Here is a 17,627-nt window from a genome sequence, read left to right on the forward strand (position 1 = left end):
AGAAATCAGGAGGGCTAAAAGAAGACATGAGGTTGCTTTGGCACTCAAGGTGAAGGATAATCCTAAGAGTTTCTACAGGTATATTAAGAGCAAAAGGATAGTAAGGGATAAAATTGTTCCTCTTGAAGATCAGAGTGGTCGGCTATGTACAGAACCAAAAGAAATGAGGGAGATCTTAAATGGGTTTTTTGCATCTGTATTTACTAAGGAAACTGGCAAGGAGTCTATGGAAATAAAGAAAACAAGTAGTGAGGTCATGGAACCTATACAGATTAAAGAGGAGGAGGTGCTTGCTGTCTTGAGGCAAATCAGAGTAGATAAATCCCCAGGACCTGACAGAGTATTCCCTTGGACCTTGAAGGAGAATAGTGCTGAAATTGCAGGGGTCCTGGCAGATATATTTAAAATGTCAGTATCCACGGGTAAGGTGCCGGAGGATTGGAGGATAGCTCATGTTGTTCTGTTGTTTAAAAAAGGCTCTAAAAGTAATCCGGGAAATTATAGACCAGTAAGTTTGACATTGGTAGTAGGTAAATTATTGGAAGGAGTACTAAGAGATAGGATCTACAAGTATTTGGATAGACAGGGACTTATTAGGGAGAGTCAACATGGCATTGTGTGTGGTAGGTCATGTTTAACCAATCTATTAGAGTTTCTCGAGGAGGTTACCGGGAAAGTGGATGAAGGGAAGGCAGTGGATATTGTCTACATGGACTTCAGTAAGGCCTTTGACAAGGTACTGCATGGGAGGATAGTTAGGAAGATTCAGTCGCTAGATATACATGGTGAGGTAGTAAATTGGATTAGACATTGGCTCAATGGGAGAAGCCAGAGAGTGGTAGTGGAGGATTGCTTCTCTGAGTGGAGGCCTGTGACTAGTGGTGTGCCACAGGGATCAGTGCTGGGTCCATTGTTATTTGTCATCTATATCAATGATCTGGATGATAATGTGGTAAATTGGATCAGCAAATTTGCTGATGGTACAAAGATTGGAGGTGTAGTGGACAGTGAGGAAGGTTTTTAAAGCTTGCAGAGGGATTTGAACCAGCTGGAAAAATGGCAGATGGAGTTTAATGCGGACAAGTGTGAGGCATTGCACTTTGGAAGGACAAATGAAGGTAGAACATACAAGGTAAATGGTTGGACACTGAAGAGTGCAGTAGAACAGAGGGATCTGGGAATACAGATACATAATTCCCTAAAAGTGGCATCACAGGCAGGTAGGGTTGTAAAGAGAGCTTTTGGCACATTGGCCTTTATAAATCAAAGTATTGAGTATAAGAGTTGGAATGTTATGGTGAGGTTATATAAGACATTGGTGAGGCTGAATTTGGAGTATTGTGTGCAGTTTTGGTCACCTAATTACAGGAAGGTTATTAATAAGGTTGAAAAAGTGCAGAGAAGGTTTACAAGGATATTGCTGGAACTTGAGAAACTGAGTTACAGAGAAAGGTTGAATAGGTTAAGACTTTATTCCCTAGAGTGTAGAAGAATGAGGGGAGATTTGATAGAGATGTATAAAATTATGATGGGTATAGACAGAGTGAACGCAAGCAGGCTTTTTCCATTGAGGCTAGGAGAGAAAAAAACCAGAGGACATGGGTTAAGGGTGAAAAGGGAGAAGTTTAAAGGGAACATTAGAGATAGCTTCTTCACACAGAGACTAGTGGGAGTGTGGAATGAGCTGCCAGTTGAAGTGGTGAATGCAGGCTCACTTTTAACATTTAAGAAAAACTTGGACAGGTACATGGATGAGAGGGGTTTGGCGGGACATGGTCTAGGTGCAGGTCAGTGGGACTAGGCAGAAAAATGGTTCGGCACAGCCAAGAAGGGCCAAAAGGCCTGTTTCTGTGCTATAATGTTCTATGTACTGTTTCTCTGAATGGAAGTCTTACACTTTTAGGTAGCTAGACTTCAGGCAATAAAGGGTCAATAGCGCCAGTTGTCAAAGACCACGGCCTCATGTTTCTTATTTTTGGTTTTGGTCCCAAGATCATATAACATGGTTGTAGACCATGTACAGGGGTATATGCTTTTATTGTTGCTTTTATATAATAACCTTTAATCAGTTATTCTTCTACACTTTGGTCAAAATCTTAATGTAACACCTGTGTAGCACCAGTCTTATTGTGTGTGACGAGTCGTCGCACTCTTTAGAGAAAATCAAATTACACTAGGTGCTAATAGGCCAACAGAAGAATCCAGGTATCTGAAGGAGGAAGTGAATAGAAACTTCACACTTCTGGAAATAAGGTTTTGTTTATAAGAAAAAAAAACAATATCTACAAAATATTTACATGAGCAAGAACAATTCAAAATTCAAACATTCTGTTTAGGTTTCAAATCTTAGTTATCAACAAAAGCAGAATTCCTGTTTAGTTATAGTCAGTAATATTCATTAGAATAACCTTTGTTACTCTAGTTAGATCTTATGATATTCCTTATTTAAAAGTTCACAACTAAACTTTCCTTGTTATTTATCCCTAGTTAGTTAGAAAATCATATATAATTCCTATTCTCAACTATTAGAGTTAACTTCAGTTTCAGTTCCAGGCAGTATATCTACAAACGTTTGTACAAGTTTAAATTCAAATTCAAAAATTATATATACTGAGTTGAATTCCTTTTACGACAATTCTCCAACATCACAACTCCTAAACAAAGTAAATCTCAATCAGTAACTTATCAAAGTCTTTGCAAAAGTAATCAATTCTCGCAGAAAATCAAATTTGGATTCTTTGAATGAAAATAAACATTTATCCAACCGTATTTATCCAAACCCTCTACGTCATTACACATATTGTTCCTGCGCTGGTTCTTCATCTGGGTGACTCGCCATATTGGTTTGTTGGATCCTCCACAGCAAGTCAGTTCACACACTTGTACAAAACTTGACCAAATGCCTTGGTATGATTTTACAGAATTAATCTCAACTACACAGTAGGGATTTTGGACACTCGTCTTTGCCAATATTGTCCTGTTATAGCTGCTGCATGTTATAGTCATAGCTTCAATAAATCTTTTATCGCTATTGTCTCTCCTCCAGGGGTTTCACCCTGAGGGTTTCATGTTAATAGGGTAAAGATACTCACTACTAATTCCACTCTTAACAGTTTATGTCTTCAGCTTCTAATCGATGCTGCATTTCTCTCCTTGTCCCTCCTGTGTCCAGCCCGCACCTCCCTTGCATAGCGTTTTTTTCGAATTATTTTTAAATCGGTAAACCTCATTTTTATCCATCCGCAGATAAAACTTTCTAACATTACAATTTTGGGTTTAATTAACCTGGGTTACATTAACAAGAAGGAAAACCTCATCCTTCGTCAGTTAACTAAAATCTTCATTACTCTTATTCTGGTAAATATCCTTGGTCAAACTGAGATCTATCCTATGTATTATAAAACCAGCAATAAATGCACTGTTTTTGGTCTCCATTTATAAACTCAATTTTTGTGGTATTGTATATTTAAATGTCTCATTCTACAATCTTCAATCGCTTAGCAAAACCCTAAGTTTCAGCTCATCAACCCCCATAAAAGATACTAACAGCTATAGACATTTCTCCAATCTTATAAACAAATCTTTCAGCCTAGTTATTGCTTTTTGCCTTTTCATTTGCACACTGCTACAGCCTTGTTTAATCCTTGCATTAGATTTTGCTAACAAGTTTATCATGCAGCACATGCATATCAATAACCTCATCAATCCTTTCTGCTAGTCCTTTAAAAAATTTTGACTTTATGTGTTGAGTATAATCTGTTGTCAGTAATCTGTAGGTGACATTAATTCATTCAGCAAATTTAAATCAGGTGATTATCTTGAATTAAAGACCTGGGAAGTTTCCACATTGAGTCTCAAATTTAAGGGGTAGTGTGGAAAAGAGGGGAACAAAATCAGGAAATATAGTGAAAAATGATTAATTTGGGGCTTTTTACTGTAAGATTTAACTGCTGCCATGTAGTTTTTTAGTCATAGTTATGACTAAAATTCAATAGTGACATTGGGTGACGGCTACTATTATTGCAGTAATGACTAATTTTGACAATATTCTCTTCCAGTATTCTTGTTCAAGACATCTATTGTCTACTATGATTGAACATTAAATTGTCTCATAATATTTCATTTGTTCCAAGTTATTTTAGCTAGTACAATGTGCCCTGGACATCACATGGCCTGGTCTGATTGTTTATTAAAAAAAAAGACAATTGAGAAATAGAACATTGTGTTTTCTAACTACAAATCAGTGTGGAAAACATTTTTAAACACAGTTCGGTATTGAGGTAACTTGATTACACACGAGAACAAAAGGAAGCCTGATTCTATGCTATATGTTTAAAGTGACTCAGAAGCCAAATTTGCATAGAGGTTAGGACATTGTGTATTACAGAGCTAAAGAAATTCTGATTTTTATTTGTAGATCAGACCAAGCTTTATTGAACTTGGAAATCAAGGAGCTCTGAATAATGGGAAGACTTATAATAGAGAACATACACTGAAAATTATTATATTTAACTTGGTTCTTAGTTTTTAATGGCTGTTGTACAGACTGCGCAAAAGTCTTAGGCAGATGTAAAAAATTCTGTAAAGCAAAGATGCTTTGAAAAATAAGGAAATTAAAGTTTCTAAATATCATAAAATTACTATCAAGAGCAGAAAACAGTAAAAAAAAAGCTAAATCGAATCAATATTTGGTGTAACCACCCTTTGCCTTTAAAACAGCATCAATTTTCTTTGGTACACCAATGTTCATTTTTATAAGAAAATCAGCAATAGGTTGTTCCAAGTATCTTGAAGAACTTGCTACAGCTCTTCAGACTTTGGCTGTCTCGCTTGCTTTGTCTCTCCAGGTAAACCCAGACAGCCTCAATGATGTTGAGATTAGGGCTCTGTGGAGGGCACACTATTTGAAACCGTATAAAAAATCTCAGGTGCCTAAGACACAGTACTGTATGTTAGTTAGTGGAAACAATTTGAAAACTTCAGCAAGATTCTCATTTTGACAGTCCTTGCTTGTTATCTTTATGCTCCATCCAAAGCAGAGTAGGCTCTTTCAGTTCCTGGTGTATTGCAGGTCTATCAAAGAAAATGTTCTGTTGCTGGTAATGGATGTTTCTGGTTCTGGCACTCACCCCCAGCCCCCACCTCATCATTGTTTCAGAGCCACTGCTTTAATCACAAACCAAATGATCATAACTAATACTTCCATCACTTCCCAACAGCTACATAAGGGAGCCCTATGCATTTACTGCATAGATGCTCAGGTCTCTTTTCATGTATATCCACTGGCATTATCATATCAAATGGAAACCATAGCATTTTTTCTCTGACACACACCATGTACCAATGAGTCTTCTGTATACCAGCATACTACAATAAGATAAAGGGCAGAATAATTTGTCTTTAATTTGTACCGTTCTGTCAGTATTGTTTAGTCTTAGACCTCTGAGCTTACTTCTGAAATAGTCTTTCATGATATGCTTAATAAAAAAGAACATTGTTGTTAATAGTTTCTGCTTACAGTTTGTAGTGAAATGGATAGCTTTTTTAACTATTCTTGTTGTAACTTTGTTACAAATATAAAAACCAGAAAAATATCTCTCTAGATTTTGAATCACGTGAAATATTTTTTAAAAATACTTTCTTGGCTTGTTTTTAAAAAGTTACAGTAATACCTTTTGTTGTAATGGAAATGAATAATCATGTAACAGTGTGCTGGATAGTGGATTTAATGACGATATGCTGCATCATAATACAGAGGTAGAAATAGCTCTCTTTGCTGTTGCTGTCTGAAGAAAAATATAGCATTTTCTAGCTGCGGTATGTCCTGAAAAAGTCAGTAATTGTGAAGTATTTGGATGCATCGCAAAGTTCAAAGGCATACATGGTATCTGATGTTGTTATGGAGTACATTGAAAGAGCTCTAACAATACAGAATGAATGGTATTCACATATACTCCAATGTGGTGTAGGTTGAGATACCTCCTTATACAAAGTATAATTTCTTGGCCAGTATTACTTTTGCTGATTTCACTCTATGTGGCGGGGGATTGTTGGGTACTATTATGGGCCCTATCATATTAAAACAATTGGAAATTAGACACCACAGTAAACTGGTAAAAACACAATCCCGTTTGATTTTAATAACGACGTGTTCATCTCAAGACATATTTTCATAGATTTATACAGAATGGAAACAAGCTGTTTGGCCCAATTTGTCCATGCCAAACGAGTTATCTATCTGAGCTTGCATATGACCCATGTCTCTCCAAACCTTATCCATTCATATACCTCTCTTAAGGTCTTCTAAATGTTGGAATTGTATCCACTTATTTGGTTTCCTCTGGCAGCTCCACCCCATACCAACAAAACAGTGTAAAAAGGTTGCCTCTCAGATCCTTTAAAATATTACACCTCTCAGATGAAACCTATACTTTCTAGCTTTAAACTCCTCTAATCTAGTTTAATTGTCATTCAACCGTACATGAATACCCATGAATACAGCTAAACAAAACAGCGTTACTCCAGGGTCAAGGTGCAAAACGCAGTACCAACAGTTACACACAGCACAAAGCACATATAGCACACATAAGATAGCAAGTACATATAAAATATCAGTAAAATACAGTAACACAAAAAAATATAGTCCAAGACCCTGAGTCCATGAATGTGTGCAGAAATCTGCACTCCACCATAACACAGCTTGTCTTCTGCTGAGTGAACACCGGGGACGCCACACCACAACACCTCTGGTGGAGCACACTAACTCTGACGCCTCTCTCCTGGGTGGCTGTAAACAGGCTATATATATTGTAGCTTGAGGCCCAGTACTCGCTATTACCGCCATCAGTGAATTGACCTGAAGCATTCCGCATTAACAATGTCCACCAGGGCCTGTGATCACAAGACAGGTGACTGATACGATTACTCGTTGTTAGACTGTACACCTGCTTCGTGCACTGACACCTCTCTGACACAGGTAGCAGCATAATCTGCACCAAGTCCAGTGCTTTCAGTTTCTCTGTCAATGAGAAACTTGCTGACTGCTGTACTTCAATTGCTTAATGTCCAGCAGGGTGTTGCAATTGTTAAAGATATGTTAAAAACCAACAATAATATCTTTGGTTGACCCCGTAGAAGATGCTGCGACCAAATGCGCTGCCATCTTACCGAAAATCTATACTCTGGCAAAAAGACTGACCGATCACCATACCAATGTCCTTAATGATTTCATACACCTCTATGTTACCCCTCTGCCTCCTATGGGGAAGAAAAGCGCTAGTCTCTCCAGCCTCCCTTTATAACTAAACCCTTCCAATCAATGTAATATCCTTCTGAAATCTCTGTGCACCATTTCAATCTTGATGACATTCTTCCTCCAGCTGGGAGACCAGATCTGCATCAAACTGGAAAATTATTCAGTGCAGGTGGGCAATCCACTTGTTTTCAGAATTATTTTAAAATAATTCTGCTTCTTTTTCCAAATACGGGTGATGGTTAATAGCTTCTTTTAGTTACTTCCTTATGCTTACTTCTCTTGATGAGATGTACAGTGAAGTGCACTGCACAAGTAGCAATGGTTCATCTTCTTTTGACTGCAAATCCTTCTGTATAGTACTTATCTGTCTGTGCCTCAGTGTTGATTAAGATATAGATTAAAGGATTTATTTGTTATTAATCAGATATATTGACAGTATAGTGACTATTCATGCTGAGGATTTTATCTCCATTTCAGTGTTCTATTAGCAAATAACCCATTTTTTAAAAATTCCTTTAAAAATCTTACAATCATAATGAAATAACAAAAATCAAATGTAACAGACCACTTGTTGCTCATGAGCTATGAGGGAGACTGGAGCAGCAATGCTACAAATCAATACTCAATGCTTGTGATGTGTCCCTCAATGGACTGCTGACTTACAATTGCCTCTTCGAGTTTATTGGAGAGGAATTTGCAGTGAGAAATATTTGCAAAGTCAGTGTTTATCATTATATTGGAGGAAATCTGATTTTATCTTCTGGAATACATAACTGTGTAAATAAATATAGTATGTCTGTTCCACAGGGAGTAGACAAACCCTTTCTAAGACGTCTTCATGACTGGGAAAATATAGGGAAATAGGAACATTTTGTTGTCATTTTAAGTTTTGCTTATGACATTTAAACACCTACCTTAACCTCAAGTACATGTTCCAATATTTATTTTGTGTTCTATATGTTACGTACCCCATAACTGGGTCACTTACCAGCAAAGATAGAGAGGTCCGTTGAAGTCTGATGGTACTTTTTTTTTAAAGTATTTATTGATAAAGGGGCACAAAAATAAGATTAATGCAAACATACAGATAATATACGTCATCAATACTAAATCTAAAAGCGCGGGTATAATAATAATCAATAAGAAATAGCTCGATCGTTGTCTAGGGGATAATGTATTGTCCGATGGAAATATAACAGTCACTGTTAGTTCGTTCAAGTTGCAGCGTTTTGGGTTTAAGAGAGAGACGGTTTTAAACTTGCCCAGGTCTTTTATGATGCCAATCCATTGAGTTGGGGGAGTTGGTTTCCCCGTTGTTAGCTAAAAGCCGTTTTCCGTGGTACCAGCCACCAGTCCCAGGCAACGGAACTGAACGCACGTGGCCTCCTTCAAATGGATTCCCGCTATTACGGGATCGCTAGCGTTTCTTCTGGTGCGTCTGAGGGACTGTTCCTACAGACCCTCTTTTATCCTGACTCGCAGGGTTGTAGATGTCAATCAGGTTGGGGGTGTGCACTCTCTCCCTCGACCAGCCCACTTTGCCTGAGGGCGTTCACGTAGTATAGTAGCTCAATCCACAAATTGGTCTCCCAGAGACAATGGCCAGGTCCCGTAGCTTTACATCGCCGGGGAAACGAGGCATTTTGCACGTCTCTCTCTCACTTCCTGGGCCCCTTGACCCAACCCAACAGTGATCTTGCGATTCTCACAAAGGAGGGGGCTACGGACGTAACACCCCCTTTCTTCAGCGCGTTTTTTTCCATCGGAAAAAAGCGAAATAATACAGAGTCTTACAGGGTGTTAGAATCTAACACAACACCAAAGTTTTTTTTCTACAGAGTAATACAGTGATACATTCAATTCAGCATCTAGATAAACAATCCGCGAGCACATTATCACTTCCTTTAATATGCTGTATCTTAATATCGAACTCTTGCAGCATCAGACTCCAACTCAATAACCTCCTGTTTTTATTTTTCATATTGGCCAGGGATACCAACGGGTTGTGATCGGTATAGACAACTACGGGTTTTTGCGCTTGACAAATGTACACTTCAAAATGTTCTATCGCCAAAACAAGTGCCAACAATTCTTTTTCCATGGTAGAGTAATTCCTCTGGTGTACATTGAACTTCCGAGAGAAATATGCTTCCGGGTGCTGCACTCCATCCCCTGCTTGCTGTAAGAGGACTGCTCCTGCAGCCTCATCACTCGCGTCCGTCGCCAAGGAGAAGGGTGCTAACAAATCGGGTGCTTTTAACACAGGGTGATGGCACAATATGGCTTTTAACTTTTCAAAAGCATTCTGACAAGAATGGCCCCACTCAAATTTTTCCTCCTTCCGTAGGAGTTTTGTAAGTGGGAGAGCAATATCCATGAAATTTTTACAGAATTTCCGATAGTATCCCACCATGCCCAAAAACCTCCTCAGGGCCCTTTTATTAGAGGGTACAGGGACCTCAGAAATAGCCTGTACCTTCGACTGCACAGGAGCCAACTGCCCCTCTCCCACCACATACTCCAAGTATGTGATCGTGGCATGACCAAATTCACTCTTTGCGAGGTTTACTGTAAGTTGGGCTGCCGACATTCTTTTAAACAGATTTTCTACAGCCTCCAGGTGCTCCCCCCAGGTGTCACTCCAAACTACCACATCGTCAAGATAAGCCTTGGTGTGGGTTAACCCCTTTATCACAGTGTCTATCATCCGCTGAAATGTCCCTGGTGCATTTTTCATCCCAAACGGCATAACGTTGCACTCTTACAACCCGGATGGGGTGACAAAGGCTGAAATCTCTCGAGCCCTGTCCGTTAAAGGAACGCACCAGTACCCCTTTAACAAGTCAATTTTAGTGATGTACCTTGCCTTCCCCACTTTTATCAATGCAATCATCCACCCTGGGGATAGGGTAAGCGTCTGTCTGGGTGACAGCGTTTACCTTTCTGTAATTGGTACAGAATCTTATGGTACCATCCGGTTTTGGGACAACCTCGCGAGGAGAAGCCCACGCAGAAGAGGATTCACGGATTATCCCAGCAGCTAGCATATGTTCAATCTCCTTTCCTACTAGCTGGCTCTTTTCGGAATTCATCCGATAAGGGGCCTGTTTTATAGGCGGTGTCGAGGTAACCATCACATCATGTTTCGTCCCACTACACCTTCTTGGGACATCTGGACATAAGTCTGTATGCCGGTTAATGAGCTGTGTTACCTGCTCCCGCTGTTCAGGCTTTAAGTGACTAACTTTATCCGCAAGGCTTGCTAATATAACAGAGTTCTCCAATCCGGTGGGTACTATACCTATCTTTTCAAACCGCTCTGGTTCCTCCTTACCACCCCCCTCTACCTCATCGGTTTTCATGGTCGCATCGACCACTGTGGGGGTGGTTTCATGGTACCCTTTCATCATGTTCATGTGAACTAACTGGGTCGGCTTTCACTGATCGGGGGTTTCAATCACGTAATTCAGCGAGTCTATTTTCATACACACTGTATATGGTCCTTGAAACCTCGCCTGAAGGGGGTGGGTAACTACCGGAAATAGGACCAAAACCTTGTCGCCTACGTGAAACTCTTGCTCTCTCGTTCCTTGGTTATACCACTTTCTCATTTTTTCCTGGGAGTCTTTAAGGTTTTCTTTTGCCAAGGCGCATACTTTATGCAGCCTTTCCTGGAATTTCAGAACATAGTCAATCACACTGACTTGAACGGTCGGGCTAGACCACTTTTCTTTCAGTAGGGTTAGAGGCCCCCTGGACCTGTGACCGAAAACGAGCTCAAACGGACTGAACCCCAGTGAGCACTGGACTGTATCCCTTACGGCAAATAACAGAAGGGGTAAAGCCTTATCCCAGTCTCGAATGTTTTCCTGACAATAAGTTTTAATCATGGTCTTTAGTGTAGCGTGGAATCTTTCCAACGCTCCTTGGGATTCCGGATGGAATGCAGAGGCTAAAATTTGTTTGAACCCCAGCTGGGTCATCATCTGCCCAAATGCTCTGGATGTGAATGTACTCCCCTGATCCGACTGTATCTCCTTAGGCAGCCCCACGGTGGTAAAGAATTTAATAAGGGCCTTCACCACCGCAGAGGTCCTAATACTACCCAGAGGCACGGCCTCGGGAAATCGTGTAGCGGCACACATCAGGGTCATGATATACTGCCGCCCACTTGCAGTTTTAGGTAAAGGACCCACAAAATCCACAATGATTCGGGAGAAAGGCTCCTCACATGCGGGGATGGGTCGGAGGGGTGCCTTAGGGATAACTTGTTTCGGCTTACCCACCACCTGACATGTATGACACCTTTTACAATACTCAGTAATATCTTTTCTCAGGTTTGGCCAACAGAACTCTCTCTGAACCCGATCCACTATCTTCTTTATTCCCAAATGCCCACCCAAGGGTCCCTTATGAGCTAAGTTCAAAATTTCGTCCCGATACACTTTCGGAACTACTATCTGATGTACCACCCCCCAGTCCTCATTGACCGGCACCGCGGGGGACCTCCATTTTCTCATCAACACACCCTCTTTCAGGTAGTAACCCTCGGGCTCTGTCTCAATCTCCGTCTCAGAAAGAACCGACTCTCTCAAGGCTACCAGCTCCTCGTCACCTTCCTGTTCCCGTACAAACTCTCTTCTTGCTAAGGGCAGGTCAACCTCCCCCCATTTACTCTCTCTTCCCTCCCTACTCTCCGGTTTACCTTCCTCTGACCGTCGTTGGTACAGAGTCGGCAAAAACATCTCGGCCAAATCGATACTGGCCGGATTTAAGCTGCTCTCTGTCTCGGCTGCCTTTTTCAACATGCTGCGAGTGACCGCGCATGCGGGATAGATCTTGGAATCTGGGGGCGGGGCCTCAACCCTCACAGGCTTGGTTGTCAGCTTCACGGCTGCACCCATCTTTCCACCCGCTAAGCCATTACCCAGAAGGACATCCACGCCTTCCCCCAGCAACTCCGGCAGTACCCCCAATTCCACTGGTCCAGACACCAGCTCACAATTCAGAATGACCCTATGCAAGGGCACCACTTTGGTCCATTTTCCTATGCCTCTCAGGGCTACCTCTCCCGTCTGAGGACCAAAATCTAGCAACTTACTGCTAATCAATGACAGCTCAGCCCCCGTGTCTCTCCAGATCCTTACTGGAACTGGTGGGCCTCCCTCTTTCACAGACACGGTTCCTTCTGAACTAAACATCACACGCCCCTCCTGTACTCCATCTACCGGGGGTCCTCTCGTCGATTTTCTGATCGACGCAATACAGCCTATAAGTATAGCTGCTTTCCCTTTTCCTGGCTCCTTCCTCGGAGCGGGGCATTTAGATGCAATATGACCCACCTTTCCACAACTAAAACAGGTCAAGCCAGGAAATCTCCTGGCTTCTGGCCTCTCCTCCTCATTTTTACCGCTAGCTCCCGGCTGAGTTTCTCCCTTAGCCGGCGGGATTTCCCTACTGTTCCCACGGTCTCTCAGGTAACTTTTAGTCGAGGAAAACTTTGTCTTGTGGGTTAGGGCATATTCATCTGCGAACCTAGCAAATTCTGAGATGGACTTATTCGGCTTCTCATTCAAATACATCCGGATATCCTCCGAAACACAACCTTTAAATTCCTCAATCAAAATTAACTCCCTAAGACACCAATAATCCTCGTCCACTATTTCTGCGGTGCACCAACGGTCCAAGAGCACACCTTTCTCATAGGCAAACTCGGTATACGTCTGATTCCACCCTTTCTTTAAATTTCTGAACTTTTGTCTATACGCTTCAGGTACTAGCTCATAACTCCAGAGAATGGCCGCCTTTACTTTGTCATAACTCTCCTCCTCTTCCTCCTCCATGGACAATGCCGTATATGCCCACTGTGCCTTCCCTTTTAACACACTTTGTAACAACGCCACCCACTGTTTCCTGGGCCACTTCTGATTCACGGCCACCTTTTCAAAAAGCAAGAAATAACTATCAACATCCGTCTCCTTGAACGGAGGTACTAACCTCAACTCCCGACTAACATTAAACCGCTCCTCTCAGTCTGACCCCTGAACTCGTTGCTCTTGCCTTAACTTCTCCCTCCAAGTCATGTTTCCTCTGTTTCTCTGCCTCCCTCTCCTTCTCAGCCCTTTCCTTCTCCTTCTCGGCTGCTTCCAGCTGTTTTAACTGAAGTTCATGCTCTCTTTGCTTCTCAGCTCTGTCCTGCTCTCGTTTCACCTCTAACCCCTTTAGCTGGAGCTCATGCTCCCTTTGTTTGTCGGCTCTTTCATTCTCCTTCTCAGCTGCTTCCAGCTGCTTTACCCTAATTGCATGTTCCAACCTTAATTTCTCCAACTCTAACTGAACCGTCCCACTAGCTGGTACCCTTTCAGGGATATTTTCCAATACCTCAGCTGCAAACACATTCTTCCCAATATAATACTGAGTTATTGCCCTTCGCACCTCCCGCTTTTTCATTGACAACCTCACCTCTGCGAGGTTTAACCCCTTCGCCAAATTTATCAAGTCTGATTTGGTGGCCGCCTCCAGCGCCTCCAGAGTCGGGTTTTCTATAAATTTCCCCACGTCCATCTTTGCTAGTTTCCCGTCTGGCTACCCGCGTAACCAGATCCAAGTTTGGACTTACAAGCCCGATTCACTGGCCCTCCAATTTGGTATCAAATCCCGGATAAGCCCCCAATTGTTACGTACCCCGTAACTGGGTCACTTACCAGCAAGGATAGAGAGGTCCGTTGAAGTCTGATGGTACTATTTTTAAAAGTATTTATTGATAAAGGGGCACAAAAATAAGATTAATGCAAACATACAGATAATATACGTCGTCAATACTAAATCTAAAAGCACGGGTATAATAATAATCAATAAGAAATAGCTCTATCATTGTCTAGGGGATAATGTATTGTCCGATGGAAATATAACAGTCACTGTTAGTTCGTTCAAGCTGCAGCGTTTTGGGTTTAAGAGAGACGGTTTTAAACTTGCCCAGGTCTTTTATGATGCCAATCCGTTGAGTCGAGGGAGTTGGTTTCCCCGTTGTTAGCTAAAAGCCATTTTCCATGGTACCAGCCACCAGTCCCAGGCAACGGAACTGAATGCACGTGGCCTCCTTCAAATGGCTTCCCGCTATTACAGGATCACTAGCATTTCTTCTGGTGCGTCTGAGGGACTGTTCCTACAGACCCTCTTTTATCCTGACTCGCAGGGTCGTAGATGTCAATCAGGCTGGGGGTGTGCACTCTCTCCCTAGACCAGCCCACTTTGCCTGAGGGCATTCACGTAGTATAGTAGCTCAATCCACAAATTGGTCTCCCAGAGACAATGGCCAGGTCCCGTAGCTTTACATCGCCGGGGAAACGAGGCATTTTGCACGTCTCTCTCTCATCTCCTGGGCCCCTTGACCCAACCCAACAGTGATCTTGCAATTCTCACAAAGGAGGGGGCTACGGACGTAACATTTCAAATAGATAAAAATTGTTGATAAAAACCTTGTAGTTTGCTGTCAGTGAAATTCTTTGATGTGATCAACTTTGCAGCTTACCAGATGAAATCACTGATGTTGGATGCTAGAGACCCCTGTGAGGTCGTGCCTGGTTGCAACCAAGAAGGAGGTAGAGAAATTGTGCAGCAGAAATCACTGAGTCTTTGTTTCTTCCCTACTGACCCCCAGGTTCAGAGCATTCTTTTAAACGTCACAAACACTGCCATAAGCTAAAACAACCTCTGAGCTTCTTCCCAATCATGCAGAGCATATCACCTCTGCTTACTCTTCAGAGAATAATACAGAATTTATTGTTACATAGAGGAAGAAAACATTTCTGACCATGCTTCTCTCTAATCAGCATTCTGGAGAGAACTGCAGGCAAGCAGCATCGACTCAGTCAATGTGTTGCCTACTTCCAAGCTTGTGCATTGCAGTGTGGAAGTCCAGAATACACTGGAGATTCAGTCATCAGCACATCTGATCAACAACTCAGCTAAGTCTTCTGATAAAGGAAGTAAGTTTGGCTGGAACTTGAAATAACAACATGCACTTCTCTTTGCAAAACGTAGGTGATGTTTGTTTATGGTAAAGGACGAGCTATTAGAGAAATAAAGTAAAATGAAAAAAAAAATGAAGAAGCATTTTATCACTGCTCAACATAAAAAACACACCTCCTTGGAATGGGTACTGTCTACAGGGTGATTTACTGGAGTGTTGCCAGAATATAATCTTAGACTTCAGTATGTCACAGAAGAAAGAATACTTACGGTAACCTAAGGTAAATCAATCTATTTTCAATGGGGAACATCTGGCGATTCATCAAGAGGAAGAAGGAAACACACTGAAGGTTTCAGAAGCAAAAATCAGACAGGGCTTTTGAATGTTATAAGGTAAGAAGGAAGCATCTTAAGTAGCAACTTGGGACAACTAGAAGGGTATGTGAGAAGACCTTGGCAAGTAGGATGCCGGAAAACTCCAAGATGTTTGACAAGGTTCCCCATGGTAGACTCATTCAAGAAGTCATGAGGCCATGAGGTCCGTGGAAATGTGGCTGTATGGATTTGGCATTTGCTCGCCCATAGAAGGCAAAGGGTGGTGATAGATGGAGGATACTCTGCCTGCAGGGCCATGACCAATGATGTGCAGTGATCTGTTCTGGGAACCCTGCTCTTTGCAAGTTTTATAACTGACATGGATGAGGAAGTAGAAAAGTAGATTAATCAGTTTGCAAATAACACAAAATTGGTGGAGTTGTGGATAATGTGGTAGGCTATAACAGTATATAGACAGGATGTAGAGTTGGCAAAAAAGTGGCAGGTGAAGGCATATGATGTGTTAGCCTTTATTAGTTGGGGGATTGAATTCAAGATTCACAAGATAACATTGCAGTTCTATAAAACTCTGGATTGACCACACTTAGTGTTCAGTTCTGCTCACCTAATTATCAGAAGGATTGGGAGTTTTAGGGAAAGTGCAGCGGAGATTTGCTAGGATACTGCCTGGTTTAGAAAATATATCTTTTGAGGAGAAGTTGACCGAGCTAAGGCTTTTCTCTTAGAAGTGAAGGAGGATGAAAGGCAAATTGATAGAAGGGTGTAAGATTATAAGAGGCATAGCTGGAGTGGATACTCAGTGCCTTTTCCCCAGAGTGGTAACAGCTAATACTAGAAGACATCCTTTAAGGTGAATGGAGGAAAGTTTAGGGAGATGTCTGAGCCATGATTTTTTACAGAGTGGTAAGTGCCTGGAATGCAGTGCTGCAGGTGGTGGTAGAGGCTGACGCGAAGGGAACATTTAAGAGTCTTAAACTTTTAAGGAACATTTAAGACAGGCACATGGATAAAAATAGAAGGTTATGGACTAAAGACAGAAGGATTAAATTGATTGTGGAGTAGGTTAAGAGGCTGTTACATGCCATGCTGTTATGTTCTATTACAGACTGAAGTTTCAGGAGATGCACATTTTATCAGCCATATTCCCTATTAACGCGGTTGCTTTGTGGAATCACACTAATTCTTCGGTACGCCATGTGCAACTGACAGGGTTTATCATTGATTCTAACAGGAATCACTTGTTTGTGCATTTGAGCACCTCTAATTTGTGGTTGGAAAAGATGTCTCCTGGCTCCCTGGAACTGAACAGTTAAGTTCCCACTTAGACGACAACAACAATTTATTCACTGGAACCCCATTGAACCATCTTACTGTATTACAGTACAAATGTAAAAAGCTGAAACAAATTCATTAAAAGAACATCTAGCATCAGAGGAAAATCTTAATATGCATAGGTGAGCAGCTTTAATAGTCAAATCATTGTAGCTAAACTAATGTGCTCATGCACTCTAGCTGCTGACAGAGATGACATGAGATATCTGTTCTCTTTTCAGTTAATAGCTGCACTGCCATAGTTAGTTGGTTGTTGATCTGTCAGTCTGTCTGTTAATCATCTTTTTTCTGGGACATATGAATTGTAGTAAATGACACATTTGCCTATCTCTACTTTTGAACTGCAAAATTTTGACTTCCTAGAAACAAGGAGAGAAACTCAGGCCTAAAGTTGTATCACTGTGATGAAACAATACTAAAGCTTCTATGTGATTGCACTGCATTATAGTCTAAAGTTCAATCGGAGAGAACAATAGAGTTGAAATTGTATTGTGCATCCTCACATTGTGTGTTTTTCATTTATACATCCAAGTAATGCCACTAATCCCAAGTTGCATTAAAATAGTCGAATTCACCAGTAGTGTTGAGAATACATTAAAATATGTATATATCAATACTGAGGTTAAGGGACTGGTAAGACCTCACATGGAATACTGTGTGCAGTTTTGGGCTCCTTATTTAAGAAAGTATGTGCTGACATTGGAGAGGGTTCAGAGAGGATTCACTAGAATGA

At 41.4% G+C, this 17,627-nt stretch overlaps 1 protein-coding gene across 1 annotated transcript in view; it reads left to right on the top strand.

The window, feature by feature from the left end:
- The window catches only part of LOC140737212 (potassium channel subfamily T member 2), an 879,580-nt gene that overhangs the window by 588,808 nt on the left and 273,145 nt on the right, over positions 1-17,627 (top strand). The window lies entirely within an intron of this gene.

Source organism: Hemitrygon akajei, chromosome 12 (assembly GCF_048418815.1).
Source record: "Hemitrygon akajei chromosome 12, sHemAka1.3, whole genome shotgun sequence".
In the NCBI taxonomy this organism is placed as follows: domain Eukaryota; kingdom Metazoa; phylum Chordata; class Chondrichthyes; order Myliobatiformes; family Dasyatidae; genus Hemitrygon; species Hemitrygon akajei.